General features: G+C 40.9%; 1 long non-coding RNA gene across 2 annotated transcripts in view; it reads left to right on the top strand.

Annotated features, from left to right (window-relative positions):
* The window catches only part of LOC113598821 (uncharacterized), a 30479-nt gene extending 9918 nt beyond the window's left edge, over window positions 1–20561 (top strand). For both annotated transcript variants that reach the window (XR_008298556.1, XR_003419564.2), the window contains 2 exons: window positions 16189–16349; window positions 19337–20561. This is a non-coding gene — a long non-coding RNA (uncharacterized LOC113598821). The remainder of the gene's footprint in view (window positions 1–16188; window positions 16350–19336) is intronic.
* The last annotated feature ends 1636 nt before the right edge of the window (window positions 20562–22197 follow it).

Here is a 22197-nt window from a genome sequence, read left to right as displayed (position 1 = left end):
GGCAGTTCTGTTTTGGAATAAAGACACACTTGTAAAGGAGAAAACATATTCACTGCAAGCACTTCTAAAAGTATGACAGTTTTGGGGTGCCTGAGTGGTTCAGTCGGTTGAGCGTCCGACTTTGGCTCAGGTCACGATCTCACAGTCCGTGAGTTCAAGCCCCGCTTCGGGCTCTGTGCTGATGGCTCAGAGCCTGGAGCCTGCTTCGGATTCTGTGTCTCCCTCTCTCTCTGACCCTCCTCCGCTCATGCTCTGTCTCTCTCTGTCAAAAATAAATAAAACATTCAAAAAAAATTAAAAAAAAATAAAAATATGACAGTTTTCAAAATATACAGCATGCTTCTCCGATGATTGCAAGCGTACAGTCACTGAGGGTTGCTTTTAGACATCAAATAATAAAAACAATCTACATATGAAAGCTGAGGACTAACACTCACTTTGGTTTGGCACTATTGAAGAGTCATCTAAAACGTAGAAGCCCCTTATTTAGGGAATTTGCTTTCCCGGCCATCGTGAGTTAAAATGATATAATTTTCTTTATTCCCAAGTGTTGAGTGGTGTTTCTTCATCATTTACCTTCTTCTTGTAGACTCCTTCCCTGACCTGTCTTCTTCCTTTTCTGCCCAAGTTGTATTAGGTGCCTCCTTCCATGGTCCTGTGATGCATGGATATAGCTGTCTCTTGTGGCACTTACTACATTATATTAATGTGGTTTTCTCCTCCCTGACCTGGGACATCTTAGAGGACAAGGTCTTTTTTTTTTTTACCAGTATGATGCCTGGTACATGGTCAGTGCTCAAGAAAGCTTGTCACCCTAGGGATGATCCGTTTGCTTGCATTAATGACCCACTATCCCTGGAATTAAACAAGATTGAAACAAGATTAAAAAAGATGACAAAGATTAGTTTCTCATTAGTCGCATCATCAAATTACCTTCAAAAGGTAATTGAAAGACTAAAAGCCCCTTCCATTCAATGCCCTAGACAAGTGATGGCCTCGTTCTGTCCTTCCTGCCATGCTCTTCTTTTTTCCAATCTAGCTATTCTACTAAAATATTTTTCCTTTGCCTCACCATGATCAAGAGTGATATCATTCTGGAAGATTTAAAGAAGTTGAAAGGAGAGATGTGAGACCTTTTCGTAAAGTTAAATCTATCATTTTTCATTCCTGCCCCTCCCCCTTTAAAGAAGGCCAGCCATCATAAAATTTTGAAACCATAGTGCCTTGTGTTTATGCAAGTTGAGATCAATTATATGTTATATTAAAACAGCTTTAAATTGCAAAAGCTATTTCTGAACAGAAAAATTGATTAAAATTATCTTTTGAAAGCTTGATGGCTGTCCCTGAGTCCTCTCGGGCAACACAGTGACTCCACGCTATGTGGAAAACAGCTGGAAAGAATAAGATGATCAAAACTCAGATGTTATAGGTTCCTTATTGTTTCCACTTAGGAGGTCCCTCCACATCCTCACTCATTGCATATTCATTCTTTCTTCACATATTCCAATCAAGTTGGTTCCCAGGCAGTAAAGAAGACATTCACAGCAAGAGGTGGCGGATTGATCAGGATGGAGGCAAACATGACAAACATGTGTCACATGAAAATGTGACACAGGACTTCCCAAATCCTCAGTTTTACATCATAGGGTAGGGGCACTCATTTCTGAGCACCATTGTGAGAGGACTCAAGACAGTTGTCCTGTGGACCAAATTTAGCCTTTACAGTGTTTTTTGTTTTTTATTTTATTGGACTAATATATTTTTTAAACTTTTTTTAATGCTTATTTATTTTTGAGAGATATAGCACAAATGGCAGAAGGGCAGAGAAAGAGGGAGACACAGAATCTGAAGCAGTCTCCAGGCTCTGAGCTGTCAGCATTGAGCCCAATGTGGGGCTTGAACTCACCAACTGTGAGTCCATGACCTGAGCTGAAGTTGGCCGCTTAACTGACTGAGCCATCTAGGCACCCTGCTAATATATTTTTTAAATAAATGTATATTCATTTTTGAGAGAGAGAGACAGCTCAAGCGAGGAAGGGGCAGAGAGACAGGGGAAACAGAGGATCCGAAGCAGGCTCTGTGCTGACAGCAGCGAGGCTGATGTGGGGCTTGAGCTCATGAACTGTGAGATCATGACCTGAGCTGAAGTCGGATGCTCAACCAGCTGAGCAACCCAGGTGCCCCTGAGCCAATAGTTTTAAATAAAGAGGTTTTCACAGAACAATATCTTGCTGCATAGAACAATTTCCATAGAAAGGTGGTTTCATGAACAGTCATACAATCTAGCGATACTGGGCCCGTCCATCTACGTGAGAACAACAGCTGAAGCTGAGTGGTGACTGCACCCATTAGGGCATATGCCCCCAACGCATTAGTTTCCATTGCCCACATGGGGTTTGCCCGGCACTTATCCTGGATGGTTTTCTCATTTCTCCTTAGTCATGGTAGGCAATTGAGTTTGCCATGAAGAGCTTCATATCATAGTTCGTTGTCTAATTGTCTACCATTCTAAAATTAGAAGCAACTTTGTAGAAGTGACTTCTTCAGGTTTGAGATTAGACAAGAATATCCTCAGCAAGGAGTCACTTAACCATTTATAGTTTTTCAGTAACAGGGAATTCTCCATGACACCAAGAAGATATTTTCATTCTCCCTGCTCTCCCCACCTAGAATTAGCTACTTTTATTTATGTAAAACCCAAAGTATGTTCTGTAGAAACTTTGTTCCAAGGGATGTTAAGATTGGTGTTACATAAAAGAAAAATTTCAGTAGCCGGGTATTTATTCATTTATCAGCAAAGATAAATGACTGCTTTTCTTTTCTTTTGTTTTTTTCTTTTCTTTCCCCTTTTCTTTTCCTTTCTTTCCCCTTTTCTTTTCCTTTCTTTCCCCTTTTCTTTTCCTTTCTTTCCCCTTCCTTCCTTCCTTCCTTCCTTCCTTCCTTCCTTCCTTCCTTCCTTCTTTCCTTCCTTCCTTCTAGTGAAGGACTTCTTAGACGCTTTAAAACACTTATTGTGCATTGTTAGTCTCTAAAAGGAGAATAAACATATAGCCTTTTCTCATATATATTTGATCAAAACCTATTTTCATGGGACTACCCTGTGGCACAAGTGTTCCACAGAATAACCTTAGAAAACGCATATAGGAATTCCTAGGGACTTCCAACTTTTCTTATGTGGTCTTATACTATTTCTGAAAAGTCGGTCGGAAGCGAGATACAGCAACTTGCTCCAGAACAGAAATGGTGGCTGTGATGAAAGTGGGTTGAAATCCCAGAATCCTGTCACCTAGTAGTAGCAGAATGCATATGGAATGCACACACTGATCACTAAGTTTGGGGGTAAATGGTCTTAGTTAAACCCAAAATTGTGGAGAAGGAAAGTGTGATCACCTTAAAAAAGGAACACGGATGTTAATGGAGAATCAATGATAACAAAATATATAATAATAATAATAATAATAATAATAATGGGAAGTGATAAGGAGATTAAGGAGGTAATTAATGAGGGTTAGCTTTATTTTCATAAAAAGTGAAAGCACTACTTTGTTTAATGTTCATGTTTTATATAAAAGTATAATATATGTTACAAGCATATCCTTTAGAAAAGCAAGCCATACCAGGGGTTAGTCTCATTTTTACCTCCTGTCAAAATTAAGTCCTAACAAAAGTGAAATGGAAGAGAACAAAACAAAAATTTTTCCATTATCATCATTAAATTATCATCATTAAAGACAAGCAGGCTAGTTAATAAGTCTCCTTTTGTACTCAGAATTTAATGTTAGCTAAAATATGTATATTAATGTTTTGGGGCCATCTCAAGAAGAATAGCACGGTCATCACCACTGTCAGGTAAGGAATGCAGTAGAATAGCAGTGGAGAAAATTGGAAACTAAAGAGTGTATATTCTAAAATCCCACTGCCATATCACAGGTAGCAACATTGGTGTTTATTTCCTACTATTTGTTAGTGTCCAATGTGTTTTTTATCATTATAATCTTATTATACTTATAGTTTTTATTATAATTATTTATTATGGTAAAGTATCCATAACAAAATGCATCATTTTAACCATTTTTAGGTGTACATTTTAGTGGTGTTGAGTATCTTTGCACTGTGGTGCAGCCATCACCTCCCGCCATCTCCAGAACTTTTTCATCTTCCAAACTGAAATTCTGTTAATTCTTCTAAAATAATTTTATTTTTATTTTTTTAATTTTTAAGGTTTATTTATTTTTGAGAGGGAAAGAGAGTGAGAGAAAGCAGGGAAGAGGCAGAGATGGGGGAGACAGAGAATCCAAAGCAAGCTCCAGGCTTTGAGCCGTCAGCACAGAGCCCGACGTGGGGCTTGAACTCACAAGCAGTGAGATTATGACCTGAGCCAAAGTTGGGCACTTAACCGACTGAGCCATACAGGTGCCCTTAAAATAATTTTAATTCCATTAAAAATAACTCCCTATCCCCCCCCTCCCTCCAGTCCTTGGCAACCACCAACTAGTCCCTTCTTGCTTTTTAATGAGTCTATTCTTTTAAAGATATTCTTTGGGATAACATCTTCTATCTGTTGGAGGTAATTCTATTCTTAGGAGTGGTAATGAATGCAAATGATCATTCATGATATTTTTGGAGACCCAGTTATGCTCATGCATCCACAATGGTTAAGGTCTTGTTCATTCACTGGGTCATTCATTCATTCAACAACAAATTGTTGCATCATATGTTGCCCTGGATTTCCCTGAGAGCAGAGCCTATATACACCTGTATAGGTATATGCCTCGATGGGAGGTGTATTTGGGAAGTGATCGCAGGGAAGAGTGAGAGGCCAGAGGACTGAAAAAGAACAGAGAGAAAGACAGCACAAGGATGCATTAAGAAGTTGCCTAGCACCGTGGGCTGCTGTGCCTCAGCCCCCTGGATCTCTTGAGAAGCTTTCTGAAATGGATCTCATATAACTGTCCACTGACCAAGAGTGGCCCCACAGGCACTAACACCCTGGCTTCTGGCTTGTGTATTCTTGTGAGTCAAGTGGGTTCTCCCAGGATTCCACACCTTGGGCCAGTGAGGTACTGACAGATTTTACCTGCACAATGTAGGTGAAAGTTTGCACAGAACTGGGGGCTGAGGTGGTGACTGGAGCAAGGGATAGGCATATGTGGTGCTACAGACACAGACATTGAACTAGGCATTGGACTGGAGCCATAATGGTGAGCAAAAGAAGGCAGGGTCCCTTTCTCCTGGGACTTACAGATGGTGACAGCAGACAGGAGCACGGGGGCAGTGGCAGAACTGTTATGCTGGATAGTCATGACCCTGATGACTATGCATGGGCCATGCAACCACTTGAGAATAGCTGCTGGGCACTGTACTAGGCAGATGGGTGAATACACTGAGGAACCAGAAGACATAGGCTCAGCCTCACGAATCTGGTGCGGAAGGCCCTGACAAACAAATAATTCCCACCAAACAATGAACTACCATTGTAACGGGTGCTGTGAATGAGAAGTTGGCCATATTTGGAGAGGGATAACAGGGGTTCTGGTAAAGTCAGTTGTGTCAGGAAAGGTTGGAAGTTTTCTTCATAGAAACGATATCTAATCTGAGACCTGAAGGATGATGCACTATTAAATAAGCATTAATCGGACATTATAGCTCAGCTGCTAGGAATGCCCTGTAAATTATTACCTTTTTTTTTTTTTTTTCTCAAATTGCTCACAGTCCGGTTGGGGAGATGAATGATGATTACATCATCAGAAAAAGACTAACTAGACTTAGGTATAATGGAAGCACAGGGAAGCAGCCCCAAGAAGCTGGTGACATTTCAGCACAGGAGACCATGTTTGGCATGGTCCTGAAGGCTTTGGAGGTATTTTCTGGGTGAGTCAGGTAAAGGACTCCATTAAAATGTGTTTCTCCAATGGGCAGAGGAAATTGCAGTGCAATTCATAAGACCTTAAAGAGAATTTCAAGTGTAGCTTTTACTTTTTTTTAAGTATTTATTTATTTTGAGACAGAGGGAGAGAGAGAATCCCAAGCAGGCTCTGTGCTGAAGTGGGGCTCAAACTCACGAATCGTGGGATCATGACGTGAGCCAAAATCAAGAGTCAGTTGCTTAACTGACTGTGCCACTCAGGTGCCCTTAGCTTTTACTTTTAGGATAAACTTTTTATTTATTTATTAAAAAAATTTTTTTAATGTTTATTTTTTTCCTTTTGAGAGAGAGAGAGAGAGAGAGAGAGAGAGAGAGAGACAGTGTGAATGGGGGAGGGGCAGAGAGAGGGGAGACACAGAATCCAAAGCAGGCTCCAGGCTCTGACCCGTCAGCATAGAGCCAGATGCAGGGCTTGAACCCATGAACCTCGGAGATCAAATGTGTTTATTATCACAGGGTATCAGGAAACAATGTTTTAGTTATCTGTTGCCATTTAGGAATTTAGGCCCAGTATGTTGAGAGAGATTCTAATTTCAAGACAAGAAAAAAAAATCACCTTTTCATGTGATATATCCTAATCTCTAAATGTTGGTAACTAATTTGTTTTCAACATTGCCCATGGCAACAAAACAAAAAACACATGTTTTGCAACTCCTACTCTGCAGTGTCTTTGGGCATCAGGGTCATTAACAAGGCATCCTATCCACCTAATGGCCACATAGTTTCACTGCAGTTAAAGGGGCTTGAAGGAAATTTGCTTCTTTCAGTGCTGACCTTGAAAACTGTAACGTACAAGGCTGACCCAATGACAAGGTCCCAAAGAAGAACTCAGCAGGAGGGAAGTGGGGGTCTGGCCTCAGTTTTGATCTCATAATGGCAAAGTCTAGGTCTGGAGAAGCATGGGACTGGGGTGACACCCATCAGGACCATGCTAGCTTAGTCCTCTGCTGTGGAAAACATGGCTGAGCCCATGAGTGTGGACCTGGAGGGCTACCTCTCATGGCTTCAGCAACTGCATTCTTGAGCAGTGTATCATCCTATGGGACTTATGGCCATAGTCTTTTTAATTTATTTTTATTATTTTTGAGTGGGGGGGAGGTGCAGAGAGAGAGGGAGACAGAGAATCAGAAGTGAGCTCCACACTGACAGCAGCGAGCCAGATATGGGGCTCAAACTCACAAACTGTGGGATCACAACCTGAGCTGAAGTCAGATGCTCTACCGACTGAGCCACCCAGGCGCCCCACAGCCATAGTCTTTTGATAGGGTTTAAGGCTGTTTCATGACACAAATTAGGAAATATTTTACCTGACATCTCTTAAACAATCATTCTAACTTTTTTTTAAAATTTTTTTTCAACGTTTTTTATTTATTTTTGGGACAGAGAGAGACAGAGCATGAACGGGGGAGGGGCAGAGAGAGAGGGAGACACAGAATCGGAAACCGGCTCCAGGCTCCGAGCCATCAGCCCTGGAGCCTGACACGGGGCTCGAACTCACGGATCGCGAGATCGTGACCTGGCTGAAGTCGGACGCTTAACCGACTGCGCCACCCAGGCGCCCCGTCATTCTAACTTCTAAAGCAGGAAAAGAGGCTAAGATTATCCCGTTCTTGTGTCTTTTTGATGTTTGCCAGACCAAGTTTTCACAGACATGATAACATAATTTGAGTGAATATGGATATTCAATGTCAATCTCTCCACCAATAGGACCCCTCTCTGGCTCCCGTACCCTTCCACTTAGATTTGGTCTGGCAGATGTTTCAAGGCTAATGTAAATTGTGCTCATGGAAAAAAGCCTTTCTGTGAAAGTTCACTGAATGCCTGATTCCCTTCTGTTGGCACATCCTCCTGCATAAAGTGTTTCCATGTACAACAGCCATTCGGTCCACAGTTGGTCAATTATTGTTTTGTTTTTTCTTTAAATGTTAACTTATTAAAAAATTTTTTTAAAGTTTATTTTTTACTTTTGAGAGAGAGACAGAGTGCCAGTGGGGGAGGGGCAGAGAGAGAGGGAGACACAGAATCTGAAGCAGGCTCCAGGCTCTGAGCTGTCAGCATAGATCCCAATGTGGGGCTCAAACCCACGAACTGTGAGATCATGACTTGAGCTGAAGTTGGGTGCTTCACTGACTGAGCCGCCCAGGTGCCCCAAGTGTTTACTTATTTTTGAGAGAGAGAGAGCACACGCAAGTGACAGAGGGGCAGAGAGACAGGGGGACAGAGGATCCAAAGTGAGGGCTCCAACTCATGACCTGTGACATCATGACCTGAGCTAAAGTTGGGCGCTTAACCAACTGAGCCACCAGGCACCCAAAATGTTTACTTATTTTTGAGACACACACACACACACACACACACACACACACACACAGAACACAGTAAGCAAGAGAGGGGCAGAGAGACAGGGGACAGAGGATCTGAAATGGGGCCTCAAACTCAGGGCCCATGAGATCATGACCTGGGCTAAAGTTGGATGCTTAGCTGACTGAGCCACCCAGGCACTCTCTTGGTCAATTAGTTTTAAAAGTCAATTAAAGGTGTAACAAGAGCAATTTCTGTCCTGTTTGAAGGAAGGTATAAGAACAAACAATAAACTCATACTCCAAAGTGTCCTATGTAAACCAGGTGGTCAAAAAAATTCTGTTTTTGTGACCCTTAGAAGTAATTTAAGATGGGGCTAGGAAGTTGAAGAGGAGAGTAAAGAGGATCAAAGAGAGAGGATTCTTATGGAGAAAGTTCTTGGAGAGCTGTGACATTTCCCCTTTAATTTAGTAGGGGGAGAGGTGTGCTTTATCACTTCCCAATCAGTGAGCTACTGACTCTGAGGATGACTGTTCAGATGGTACACTGCACAACTGTAAGGTGCCATCCACACAGATGACAATGTGTATAATCTGTACAACTGCACTTGGAGACCCTAGGTGTTGACAAGCTCTTATGGCTAGAACTCTAAGCTGTTCTTTCACCAACATTGGGACAAGGAGGTGAGTTTTTCTGGTTTGTTGTTTGGATTCATGTGAGGGAGCTGGCCTAGAGTCTTCTTAAGAAGGACCACCAAGAAAGGGCCTTCTGGAGAGTTCCTCAGACTAGCAGCCTGAGGGTTGAGTGTAGGCAGTGAGAGCAGGCAGGCAGAGGAATGATCGCTTTCATCATGTGGTTTTCAGTGGGGATTCACAATGGGGAGAATACCTCATGAGAGACTCAACCCTTTACACTCAAGACCAATGGGCAGCCATGCCAGGTCACGGAGGTATTATCCATGGAAGACTGTGCCCTTTGTCTTAACCCACTTGTCCCAGGCCCAACCTTGGAGGGGATGGAAAGGCAGCTAGTAAGGGGAGGCATTGAAAGAGGACGGACATCCACCTGTCCTAATGGCCCCTGTGTCCCCGACTCCCAAGACCTTGGGTTTCGTGGCCTAAATCAACCCTCAGCTCAGGGAGGGGGAAAATATGGAATTTTGTTATTAAACTAAACTGATTATTCTAATTACTAAAACAAGGCTTTCCTTAAGACCAAAGGTGATCTCAGGACATTTCACACCCAGAGTGACTGGGAGGGCTGCTTGAGGCTTCATATAAGGACAGGAAAGAATCAGCCCACTCAGTGTGTACATTAGAGGCGATGGCAGAGACAAATTCTCTTTGGGCCCTGCAGAGTGCCAAGCCTTCTGTGACCAGAACACATGGGAAATCTTTCCAAGAGATGCCTACCCATATTGGAGATACTTTATTTTAACTTGACACATAGAGATACTCATCCCCAATCTTTTGACATAGAGCCAAGGCCTTCTGTGTGAGCACAGGTAGATGGACCTTTCTTAAATTCACACACAAAACGTCAATTGTGAATTCAATTTTGGTTTCCTTATGTTGGACAGAAAAATTTTCAAACCTTGCCAAGCAACCTGAATATAATTGTACATGCATATGACTTCTTTTCTCTTGTCTTCTACAGTTGTCTCATCCACGCGCATTTTTAGATACTTGCATTTATTGGGTCTTTTGAAAGCCTTCAATGTAGCATTTCATGGGAACAGTTTACTTTTTGGACTCCTATTTCATTGGTTTACATAATATTTAATTAAATTATGTAATTCAATAACAAGTGCTACTGGCATAAACAGGTTTGGGAACACACCCAGCTGCCTCTTGGTAAACACACAGCTGAACCTGTGGGAGCAGAAGCACATGGGTGTGCTGGAGAGTAGCCACCACCTCGTGTACCCTGATCATTGGTCTGTATGTCTCACAGAGAGAATGCAGAGCACAGGATTTTCTGGTGAGGTGGTCAGTGGAGGTCGGGTGGGTGAGCCATCCACTTTTGAGGTGCAAAGCTGGAAGTAACCAGCATGCAAAAGGTACCATTCACTGGGTCCCTACTATATGCCTGGTGGGGCCCTGGACACTTTACACACATAAGCCCATTTAGCTTTCAGAGATATCATTTCCCTCTATTTTACAGTCAAGAAAAGTGGAGTCTCCAGACATTAAGTAATTTACCCTGGGTCACTAAATGGAATAGTCAGCATTTCCCAACCTAATGTGCAAATGAATTCCCTGGGAGGTGTGATTCAAGATGCACACTTTGATGGAGTAGGTCTTGGGTGGGGCCTGAGAGTCTGCATTTCTAACAGGCTGTCAGATCCTGTTGATACTGCTGGTCTGCAGACCATGCATTGGGTGCCTCAGTCCTACCCCTGAGATTCTGACTTACTTGTTCTGAGATGGAGAACAGGCATCACTGTTTTCTAAAATCTTTCCAGGGAACTTTTTTTTAATTATTTTTATTTTTTTAAGTTTGTTTTCAATATTTGAAGTTTATTGTCAAATTGGTTTCCATACAACACCCAGTGCTCATCCCAAAAGGTGCCCTCCTCAATGCCCATCACCCACCCTCCCTTCCCTCTCACCCCCCCATCAACCCTCAGTTTGTTCTCAGTTTTTAAGAGTCTCTTATGCTTTGGCTCTCTCCCACTCTAACCTCTTTTTTTTTTTCCTTCTCCTCCCCCATGGGTTTCTGTTAAGTTTCTCAGGATCCACATAAGAGTGAAAACATATGGTATCTGTCTTTCTCTGTATGGCTTATTTCACTTAGCATCACACTCTCCAGTTCCATCCATGTTGCTACAAAGGGCCATATTTCATTCTTTCTCATTGCCACGTAGTACTCCATTGTGTATATAAACCACAATTTCTTTATCCATTCATCAGTTGATGGACATTAGGCTCTTTCCATAATTTGGCTATTGTTGAGAGTGCTGCTATAAACATTAGGGTACAAGTGCCCCTATGCATCAGCACTCCAGTATCCCTTGGGTAAATTCCTAGCAGTGCTATTGCTGGGTCATAGGGTAGGTCTATTTTTAATTTTTTGAGGAACTTCCACACTGTCCAGGGAACTTTTTAAAAAAAAAACATTTATTTATTATTGAGAGACAGAGAGAGACAGAGCATGAGCATGGGAGGGCAGAGAGAAAAGGAGACAGAATCCGAAGCAGGCTCCAGGCTCTGAGCTATCAGCACAGAGCCCGACGCAGGGCTTGAACTCACAAATTGTGAGATCATGACCTGAGCCGAAGTTGGATGCTTAATGAACTGAGCCACCCAGGCATGCCCCAGGGAACTTTTTTTTAAAGCTCATTTTTTTTGAGAGAGAGAGAGAGAGAGAGCAAGCAAGCAGGGGAGGAGCATAGAGGGAGAGAGAAAATCCCAAGCAGGCTCTGTGCTGTCAGTGTAGAGCCCAATGCTGGGGTTTGATCTCATGAGAGATGATGAACTAAACAAAATCAAGAGTTGGAGGCTTAACTGACCGAGCCACTCAGGTGCTCCTCCAGGGAAATTTTATACACCAAGGACAGGTGATGAGTAGCTTGGACCCCAGTGAGGGCAGGAAAGTTGGACACCTGGACTGATAGATACTTAATTTTGAATACTGCAGCTAAATCAAGTGTTTTAAAAACATAAGACTAATAACATTTGAAACAATATAAAAGTTCATAAAATAAAACTTAAAACTCCTCCATTCCCTACATAACATGAAGAATTTTCTTAAAACTCAAATTAAACCATCCTTGCATACACCTGTGTGACAATATCGTAATTCAGTGACATGTCACAAGCTTTTTTCATCATTGGTACACGCAGAACTATTTCGTCCTTATTGACACTGCATTGCATCCTCTAGCGTGGTTAAGTCAGAATTCATCTCACCAATTTTTTACAGGAACACATTCAGTTGATTCTAATTTTTCAGTTTTACAGGTAACACTTTGTGTACATACCCATGGTTAGGTTGTTTTGTAGAATGGACTTCTAGATGTGGAATTCCTGGGTTATTTAAATATTTATTCTCAAATTGACCCCCACAAGGCTCACCAAATTACATTCCCACCAACACATATAGAAATACCTCTTCCCCACCACCTTGCAACTACTGGGTATTATCAATCTTTTCAATGTTAACCGATCTAATGTAAGAGACATGGATCCCAATGATGCTTTAGTTTGCATGTCATAATGAATGTATGAAGATGAATGTCTCTTCATATGTTTATTGGACTTAAGCATTTCTCCTTTGGATTTGCCCCTTTAGTTATGTGGTTGCTTACCATATTATATTAATCTTTTGTCTACAATTTATGCTACAATTTTCTTTCATGACTTCTGAATTTTCTTTTTACTTAAGAAAGTAACTTATACCAAGATTATAAAATAGTCACTGGTTTTTCCATCTACTACTTGGATAGACTTGTCATTCATTAATCTTTCCAGTCAGAATTGAAGAGAGGAACTCTTGAAGTAGAACTCTTACTTTGTTTCTTTTGCTTCTGAAATATGATTCTCAGCACTATTCATGGAGCAGGCCATTGTCACTCCTGGATTTGAAATACCCCCTGTATCAGATAATCAATCTCACACAGTCTGGTCTCTTCCTTCCACCTCTTTCTTTATTTTCTGTTTTAATTTCTGCAGTTTCACAGGACTTTTAGAAAGACAACTCTTTCCTTGTTATTCTTTTTTTTTTTAACGTTTATTTATTTTTGAGAGAGAGAGAGACCGAGTGGGAGTGGGGGAGGGGCAGAGAAAGAGGGAGACACAGAATCTGAAGCAGTCTCCAGGCTCTGAGCTGTCAGCACAGAGTGCCACACGGGCTTGAACCCATGGACCATGAGATCATGACCTGAGCCGAAGTCAGCACTTAACTGACTGAGCCAGCCAGGCACCCCTTTCCTTGTTATTCTTTTTTTTTTTTAACGTTTATTTATTTTTGAGACAGAGAGAGACAGAGCATGAATGGGGGAGCGTCAGAGAGAGAGAGGGAGACACAGAATCTGAAACAGGCTCCAGGCTCTGAGCTGTCAGCACAGAGCTTGACGCAGGGCTCGAACTCACAGACCGCGAGATCATGACCTGAGCCGAAGTCAGACGCTTAACTGACTGAGCCACCCAGGTGCCCCCTTTTCCAGGTGCCCCCTTTTCCTTGTTATTCTTTAGTTTTCCTTCTTTTTTAAACAAATTTCTTCTCTACGATGAATTTAAAATTCTCATGTCAGGTTCTAAGGAAGCCTAACTGGATTTTTTTTTTTTTTTTTTACTGAAATTGCATTTTAATCCACTAATGTGGATTCTTTTTTTAAAGAGTAACCTGTTTTTTAACGTTTATTTATTTTTGAGACAGAGAGAGACACAGCATGAACGGGGGAGGGGCAGAGAGAGAGGGAGACACAGCATCGGAAGCAGGATCCAGGCTCTGAGCCATCAGCTCAGAGCCCGACACAGGGCTCGAACTCATGGACCACGAGATCGTGACCAGAGCTGAAGTCGGACGCTCAACTGACTGAGCCACCCAGGCGCCCCTCACTAATGTGGATTCTTATAGCATTTTTAGTATTTGGTGTCTCATGCGGAAATAAGATATGTCTTTCCATATATATATAAATATGTATGGAGATATATATATGGATATATATATATATATGGATATAAAAAATATATATATATATATTTTTTCTTTACAAACATAGATCTTGCATGTTTCTTGTTAAGTTTATTCCTGGGTGAAATATATATATTGTGATATCTCTTTCCAAATCATCATTCTAATTGATTATTGAGACTAAACTGATTTGAATATATTTATCTCCTGGGGTGCCTGGGTGGCTCAGTTGGTGAAGCATCTGACTGTTGGTTTCAGCTGAGGTCATGATCTCTTGGTTTTGTAAGCTTGAACCCCACACTGGATTCTATGCTGGCAGTGTGGGGCCTGCTTGGGATTCTTTCTCTCTGCCTGTCTCTCTGCCCTTCCCACACTCACATTGTCTCTGTCTCTCTCAAAATAAATAAATACACTTTTAAAAAATTGAAAAGATATATATTTATCTCCTAATTATCCATCTTACTAGGCTCATAAGTCCTAAAAATTTAATTGATTGTCTTAGTATATTTTTTCAAATATGAAATTAATGAGTATGCAAGAAAAAACCCAGAAATGTAGAAAAAACTACCCTGACAACCAAGGACAATTATTATCATTTTACTTGTATCAGTTTTCATCTTTTTTTTTTTTTTTGCATAGCTTCTGCCACATAATTGTAATCACAGTTTAATTAGCTGGTATATATATATGTATATATATATATATATAAGTATACACATATATGTGCATATATACATGTATATGTGTGTATATATATACATATATACATGTATATATATATTTATCTATTTATTTTGGGAGGAGTGGGGAGGGGCAGAGAGAGAGAGAGAGAGAGAGAGAGAGAGAGAGAGAGAATCCCAGTCAGGCTTCATGCTCAGTGCAGAGCCCAACACAAGGCTCGACCCCACCACTGTGAGATCATATGAAGCATTTTCTTAAAACTCAAATTAAACTATGCTTGCATACACCTATGTGACAATATTGTAACTCAGTGACACGTTACTCACCAAATCGAAATCGAGACAAATGCTCAACAGACTGATCCACCCAGGTGCTCCTAACTGGTGTGCTTTTTGAAAGAATAAGTGCATTCAATATGCCAACACTGTTGTGCTGGAAGTTTGTTTTATAAAGAACCATGTGCTTGTCACTAATGGGCAGAAACGCTAATGTAAATTCTGCTACTCAGATTATTGGGTTCAGTCTCTCCTGCTGCTGCCAGGCTGGCTTGCTGGCATTTATACCAGCCAATTATAGCCCAGCGTCATGGAGCCCTCTCTCCCTCACACCACACATAGCTGCTGACCTCATTGCACACTCAGCCATTCCATTTCAGGCCTCTGCCGGATTCACTCTTATCGCACAGGGGACATAGAGGTTGCTAGGAGTTTTTAATTCCATTTGAGAAGCAAGCCAGATCATGACATAGTCAAGATTTCCAAAGAAGTTGTTCGAAAACCATTTCTCACATGGCTCTCGTCGATATAAACATAAATATGGTTTGGGTTTGGATGGGTTGTTTGCTGCTTCTTCTGTATTACTTTAAATTTGATTTCCTCACATGTTCATTTTGTGACCTATGCAGACTGCTCTTTATTCCTTCAGCTCTCTACTCATTCACCTTAACAATGAGGATTTCCTTGGCCTAATTATATAAAATAGGAATCCCCATCCTGACACCCTGGCCAGATAAGTCCTTCACATACACAGGCCTGGAGCAAGTGTGAAGGGAGGTCCACATACCATATGTCTCAGTATGTTAAAGGCCCAGCAGGGCTTCATGTATACATGTGACCGCCTCGTCAGCCTGTCCTAGCTCCCTCCACACTCCTTCCCCAAAAGCCACCTTTGGCGTCTCCTTGGGCCTGGAGGTACACACACTTGATTTTTTTTTTCTTATATAATGATAATGCATTTCTTGGACATGTTATTTTTATGGCTTAACAAAACCCCAACTATAGGGGTGCCTGGATGGCTCAGTCGGTTAAGCATCCGACTTCAGCTTAGGTCATGGTCTCATGGGTCATGAGTTCAAGCCCCACATCAGGCTGTGTGCTCATAGCTCAGAGGCTGGAGCGTGCTTCAGACTCTGTGTCTCCTTCTCTCTCTGCCATTAGCCTGCTTGTTCTCTCTCTCTCTCTCTCTCTCTCTCTCTCTCTCTCTTTCTCTCTCTCAAAAATAAATAAACATTAAAAAAAAAACCAACTATATCTTTTTTTCCATTAGTTTATCTAGTTGATTGTTGCTGCTTAATAGGAGATATTTCTAGCCACCTCTGAATATGACTTTGTCCTTCTGTTCCACCCTTCCTTTTCCTTTTCCAGGTAAAGACAACCTTTTTCAAATCCCCTTGGCCATGTGACTACATTCTGGCTAATGAGATGGCAGCAGAAGCGGGATGTGGGACTTCTAGGAAGTCTCCTTCCTAGGAGGGAAAGAGGGAAAAAACACATCTTTCATTTTGAAAAAGATGTTCTTATTCAAGGTAAATGATTAGCTTCCTCTTTGTTTTCTCTTCTGGTTATTATACTAGTCAAGTATCCTAAGTCTTTTTGAACGAATCTTAATTTGCGTTTCTCTAGAAAACTATCTGAAAAAGTTATATAGATTTTTAAGCTTACTGACTAGTATGCTCTTCAAGTGGTTTTATTCCCTACTTCATTTATAACTATAGACTCTTTTTTATCCATAATGTTACTTATACATTATCTCTTTTGGTGTGATCGTTTGCCAGGTTAGATTTAGTAATTTTATTTCTTTCCAACTTTTTATTTTTTTTAAGATATCTATTTATTTATTTTAAGTAGGCTCCACACCCAACATGGGGCTCACAACCCTGAGATCAAGAGTCACATGCTCTACCAACTGAGCATATTTGACTTTTATTTTTAATTGCTATTCGTTTTTTCTTTCAATTTTTCATTTGGTTGGTTTCTGCCTTTATCTTCTTTATTTCCTTCCTTTCTTACCTTTTTTCTTTGATTTTATTTGTTATTTTTTGGTTTCTTGAATTTTGTGCTAGATCCATTTATTTTCAATTTTCCTTATTTGCCAATATATACACTTACAAGCATACATTTTTCTTTAGGTATGATTTTGGCTACTTGAAATAGCAGGTGTAAGGCACTTAGAAATGTTGAGGCACATGGTAGGCACGACTTTTTAAAAGTGGGCTTTCATGTGTCACATAAAAGTCTTTAAAATTAAAAGAACTGTTTAAATTATTATCTTCACTAAATATTTTCCTAGTCACATTTCCATATATATTTACATTTCCTGTAACCAAATTAAAGAAGAAATCCTTTTTTTTCTTTTTAAAATATTTACTTTGTATGCTTTTAAAAATTAAAGACTTTTCCTTTAGAGCAATTTTAGTCAGGCTCACAACAACACTGAGAGGAAGGTAGAGGGATTTTCCTTATGCCTCCTGCTCCCACACATGCCTACCTCTCCCTTTACCAACCCCAACCAGAGTGGTGTGTTTGCTACAGTTGATAAACCTACACTGACACATGGTAAGTACCCTAAGTCCATACTTTACATTAGGGTTCACTCTTGGTGTTGTACATTCTATGGGGTAATTTTTTTTCCTATGGGATATTTTTAACTGTTGTTTCTTTTTCATTCCTTCTCAATCTTGGCTGTTTGTCAGAATTACCCAGGAAGCTTGTCGCCTGATACCAAGTCTCCAACTCAAATATTATCAGAATCTCTAAACATTAGACCCAGACATTGCACATTTTAAAGCTCTCCAGATGATTCCCAGGTATAGCCAAGGCTGAGATTTACATCTATCTCTATTTTCTGTCCCATCTTTCCTAATCATAAGCCACAGCCCTTCAAAACTCTTAGAAGTCTAATAAAAACGGGTGGATGTAAATGTAATGCAGAAATTTTAATAACTTACATAACACTCTGGCAATATTTACTCATTGACATTGGAAATCCATAATACATAATTGAACATTACTCTAAATATATATTAATAAATGAGTTTCCTCAGCAATTTGGGACAGATAGTTTCCTCAGCAATTAAAGGGTGAATAGATTTTCAGGCTAGTTCAGAAAAGCCTGTATAATCCACAATGTAGCTTAAATGGTTATTTAAACAGAAATGTATTAGGCATAATTGAATTAAGGACACTGTTTTCAAGGCTGGTGATCAAATAAAATCAGTTCTAATTAGAAAACAAAGTAAAGAGAGGGCAGGATTTCCCATATATATAAATGCTATGATTATTTTCCTAGTCTCTGAAAGGGGCATCCTGGTGTGGTACAAGCAGAGTTATCATTTCGAGCTGAGAAATAGAGGATTTCAAGTCCAGTTTGATTACCTGCTGTTTAGATGAAATTTGGGCAGAAGTCTAAACTCTCTGAGCCTTAGTATCTTTAAATGCAAAATGGGGACAACCTATCTTGAGGGAATGTTTCGGAGGTTACACTGTGTTGAGAAGGTGCTTGGTAGATCCTTTCTATGAGACCACTCACACTGCTTCTTATTTATCATTATCTTAATCCTAAGATGGGGTGCCTGGGGGGCTCCATCAGTTGAGCGTCTGACTTCAGTTCAGGTTATGATCTCACAGTTCATGAGTTGGAGCTCCACATCGGGCTCATGCTGACAGCACAGAGCCTGCTTTGCATTCTTTGTTCCCCTCTCTTTCTGTCCCTGCCGCACTTGTGCTCTCTCTCTCAAAGATAAAATGAACATTAAAAAAAATTTAACTTAAGATATCCCTTTTTTTATTTGCTGCAGTGATATCTCCAGGGCTATTCACTAAGCATGATGAATTGTATAACCAGGAAGGAAGAAAGAAATGCTGTGGTGGTTGCTGCTGATCTCAGGCCAGCTAGGGTTACTTTTTAGCTGAGCCTCAAGGAGGCATTGCGCAACCAGACTTTCTTATGTGCCGCTTCTTTAAAGGTGAAAAGTCAAGTCACGCTCTTCTGTGATCTCTGTTTTCTTTGTAAAAGTTTGTATAAATCTTATAAGGCATATAGGCACGCTTTCTTTTCTCTGTTTTTCTGGCCAGTTTGAATCCGTGATTAAAATATGCCCAGAGTAGCTTCCCCCGCCCCCCAGGTTGTCACAAAAGGAGTCATTCTGTGAGTAGTAGAAAGCTTATATACCAGCAATTCACTTCTAAGACTGTAAAGCTGGCCTGATTTGAGGATAATTGATGCCATCCCAGAGCCATTGTGGGGTTGTCCTCTAAATTAAAAGCAGAATGAGGTACAAAGGAACTGCTTAATTTATATTTGTGCCTAAGACTTGTAAGAGACAGAAAGAGTGAGAAGCCTTCATAGTGACTGAATTACAGTATTGGGTTGTAGTTTGATTGTGGAATGCCAAAATCATGTACAACTGTGGTCCAAATTTACATAGCTAATAAGTTTTACTGGCCTGAGTGATCAGCTGTGAATGAGTTTGTCCAGAAAAGTTTAAAATATTAACTTGTTGGTCCCTCACAGAAATGGTTTGCGGACCCCTGGTCTAGAAAATATGCGAGCAGCTCTGAGAAAAGAGGCCAAGAAGACCGAGAGCCTGAAATGTCTCAGCACTGCCACAGACCTTTGCTCATTCACTGTTTCATTTAGTCCCAACAAGCGAGCAGGATAAGAGGTATTTCCCCCATTTTCACAGGGGCAAAAAATGTTGTTCTCAAGATGAGAAGTCAAAGTCTACATGGCTAGTGAATGTGGGGCTTGAATTAAAGTCCAATCAGTCTGATGCCAAAGTTCTTTTATTTCTTTCAACAATATTTCTTCCTTCTGGGTATGCAATGCCAAAAAAGAAGTCCAGTTTCTGAATTTATGTACAGTGAGGTGTGGCTCAAGTTCAAGAACACTAACAGCGGGCATTCAAGCAAAGGAGGCCATGAGGAACTGAAGGCAGGGTCCTGGACTAATGTCAGAAATAAGGATTCTGGAATCTTGGTGAAGCAAGAAGCAATCAATAGGATGTGTGTTCAGAGGCTTGAGGGTGAAAATAGGCTAGGGGAGGAAACATTTGGAGTTCTCCTAGGATCCTCCAGCTTCTAACCAGACTGGGCATCAGTGTGACCTTCGCATGCCCAGCCAGTCCAATGAACCTTCTGTTAGCTTACTAAGGGTGAACTCACATGTCAGAAATTAAATTCCAATCACTGCATAACATGTTTTTGATCATAGATACATATTTCCCAATCACCTGTCTTGATTTCCCTATCAGGTAACAAAAATCAGCTGGAGAATATGGAATGTCTTATCAGTGGCACTGAGGCCACTGCTGAGATAGAGCGGCTGCCCTGTCTTGGCCCCTGTGGGGACCCACTCTTTAGTAAAGTCATTATGGGTCCAAGCTCTGAAACTGAACTTCAGAGTCCAAAGAACAGTATTTTCATCGGTTAATCTAGTCATGATTGGGATTTAAAGGGCAGATTCATACCAATAAAAGCCAACTAACTGATGAATCCTGTTGGAAGTTGATAGCAGAGTGGAACAGAATGCTCATGCCTCATGACCGACATCCTCTTGATCCTCTGGACGTTATTCTTATTTTGCATCCTTCTATATTGCATGTAGGCCCCCTTTGCATGTTTGCACTGGATGCTGTTCTGAAATGCTCTATGAATGAGGACCCTGGAGCCAGATCCAGGATTTGCATTCTAGTTTTCTTGGTTTCAAGCCCTATGACCTGGGCAGCTTACTATCTCTTTACACCTCCATTTCATTCTTAAAATTTTTTTTAATGTTTATTTATTTATTTAGTTTTGAGAGAGAGAGAGAGAGAGAGAGAGAGAGAGAGGGCGAGCGCATGAGCAGGGGAGGGGCAGAGAGAGAGAGGGAGACACAGAATCCGAAGCAGGCTTCAGGCTCCGAGCTGTCAGCACAGAGCCCAACGCGGGGCTCAAACTCATGAACTGCAAGATCATGAACTGAGCCCAAGTCGGACACTCAACCAACTGAGCCACCCAGGCGCCCCTCCATTTCATTCTTAAAATGGGAATAATCATAGTAACATGGTTATTGTGACGCTAAAATGCAAAGATACCTGAACGCAATAAACACAGAGCCAGGCACATAGTAAACATTTAAAAATATTTGTTTAATTTATTGGCATATATATTTATCTTTTAAAGATGTAAGAAGACCCTTCCTCCTACTTTACTATTACCATCAGCATTAGATGTTATCTCTTGGGATGGGATCTCTAATGATGACCATCTTCTATAATACTAATTCTTATCAATATCTGAAATTGGAGCTAAATTTTCTTGAACTTGTCTCAAAATAATATGTGCCCCATGCATCTGGAGGTGAATACATGTTTGCATTCCGTCCAGATAAAGAATAGCACTGAGGCACAGCTGTTTTCTACACATTATCTCTAACAATTCCACCAAATGGCTGCTATGTTTGCAATCCCATGAATGGAAATCAACACGGGTGGTCAGAGGCTATATATGAAAATTTTTAACAACTTCTGGGGGGTGTAATTATTATTATTTTTCACCACTTTCCATATTTTTCTGTATTTCTGAATATTTAATAGTGAGCATATATTGTGTGTGTGTGTGTGTGTGTGTGTGTACGTGTGTGTGTGTGTGTGTGTGTGTGTGTGTGTGTGAGAGAGAGAGAGAGAGAGAGAGAGAGAGAGACCAGAGAAATAAAAATCTATTTATGACTTAAAAATAAGAATTTTCCCAAATTGCAACTGGTAAGCAGGGCAAGTCAGTAATGAACCTGCCCCTGGTGATAAAGCCCATGTTCATTGCATCTCTCATGAATTCAACAACTATTTGTTGGTTGTCTCCAATGCTCTGTGCCAGGTGCTGTTCTAGGAACAGGGGAAGCAATGAACAAAACTAGCAAAAGTCTCTGCCCTCCTGGAGAGCATGCAGGGGAGAGAAAGACAACAAGTAATTAAAAAATATAAATCATGTATCAGATTGTGGTCAATGCTGTGTAGAAAAAGAAAACAGAGGAAAAGTGGATAAGAAAGCACAGGGTAGGGTGGGATTTAACCAGGCATATGACTGAGAGTGACCTCACCAAATAATCTAATTTGTTTAACATGGAATGTCAGGCAAATTAGTAGTTTGCATTGTACAAAAATGTTAGCATGGCTGTCATGCAAGGGACAAAAAGTATGACATTCAACATTTTCCCTGTTCATCTACAATGAGCTTAAGAATGCTTTTGTAGAGGGGCACCTGCGTGGCTCAGTTGGTTAAGTGTCCAACTCTTGATTTCGGCTCAGGTCATGATCTCACGGTTCATGAGCTCCAGCCCTGCATCAGGCTCTGTGCTGGCAGTGCGGAGCCTGCTTGGGATTCTCTCTCTCTCCCACT

This window comes from Acinonyx jubatus, chromosome B2 (genome assembly GCF_027475565.1).
Source record: "Acinonyx jubatus isolate Ajub_Pintada_27869175 chromosome B2, VMU_Ajub_asm_v1.0, whole genome shotgun sequence".
Lineage (NCBI taxonomy): Eukaryota > Metazoa > Chordata > Mammalia > Carnivora > Felidae > Acinonyx > Acinonyx jubatus.
Note: the sequence above shows the minus strand (reverse complement) of the source record. Positions and strands in the feature narration are given on the sequence as shown.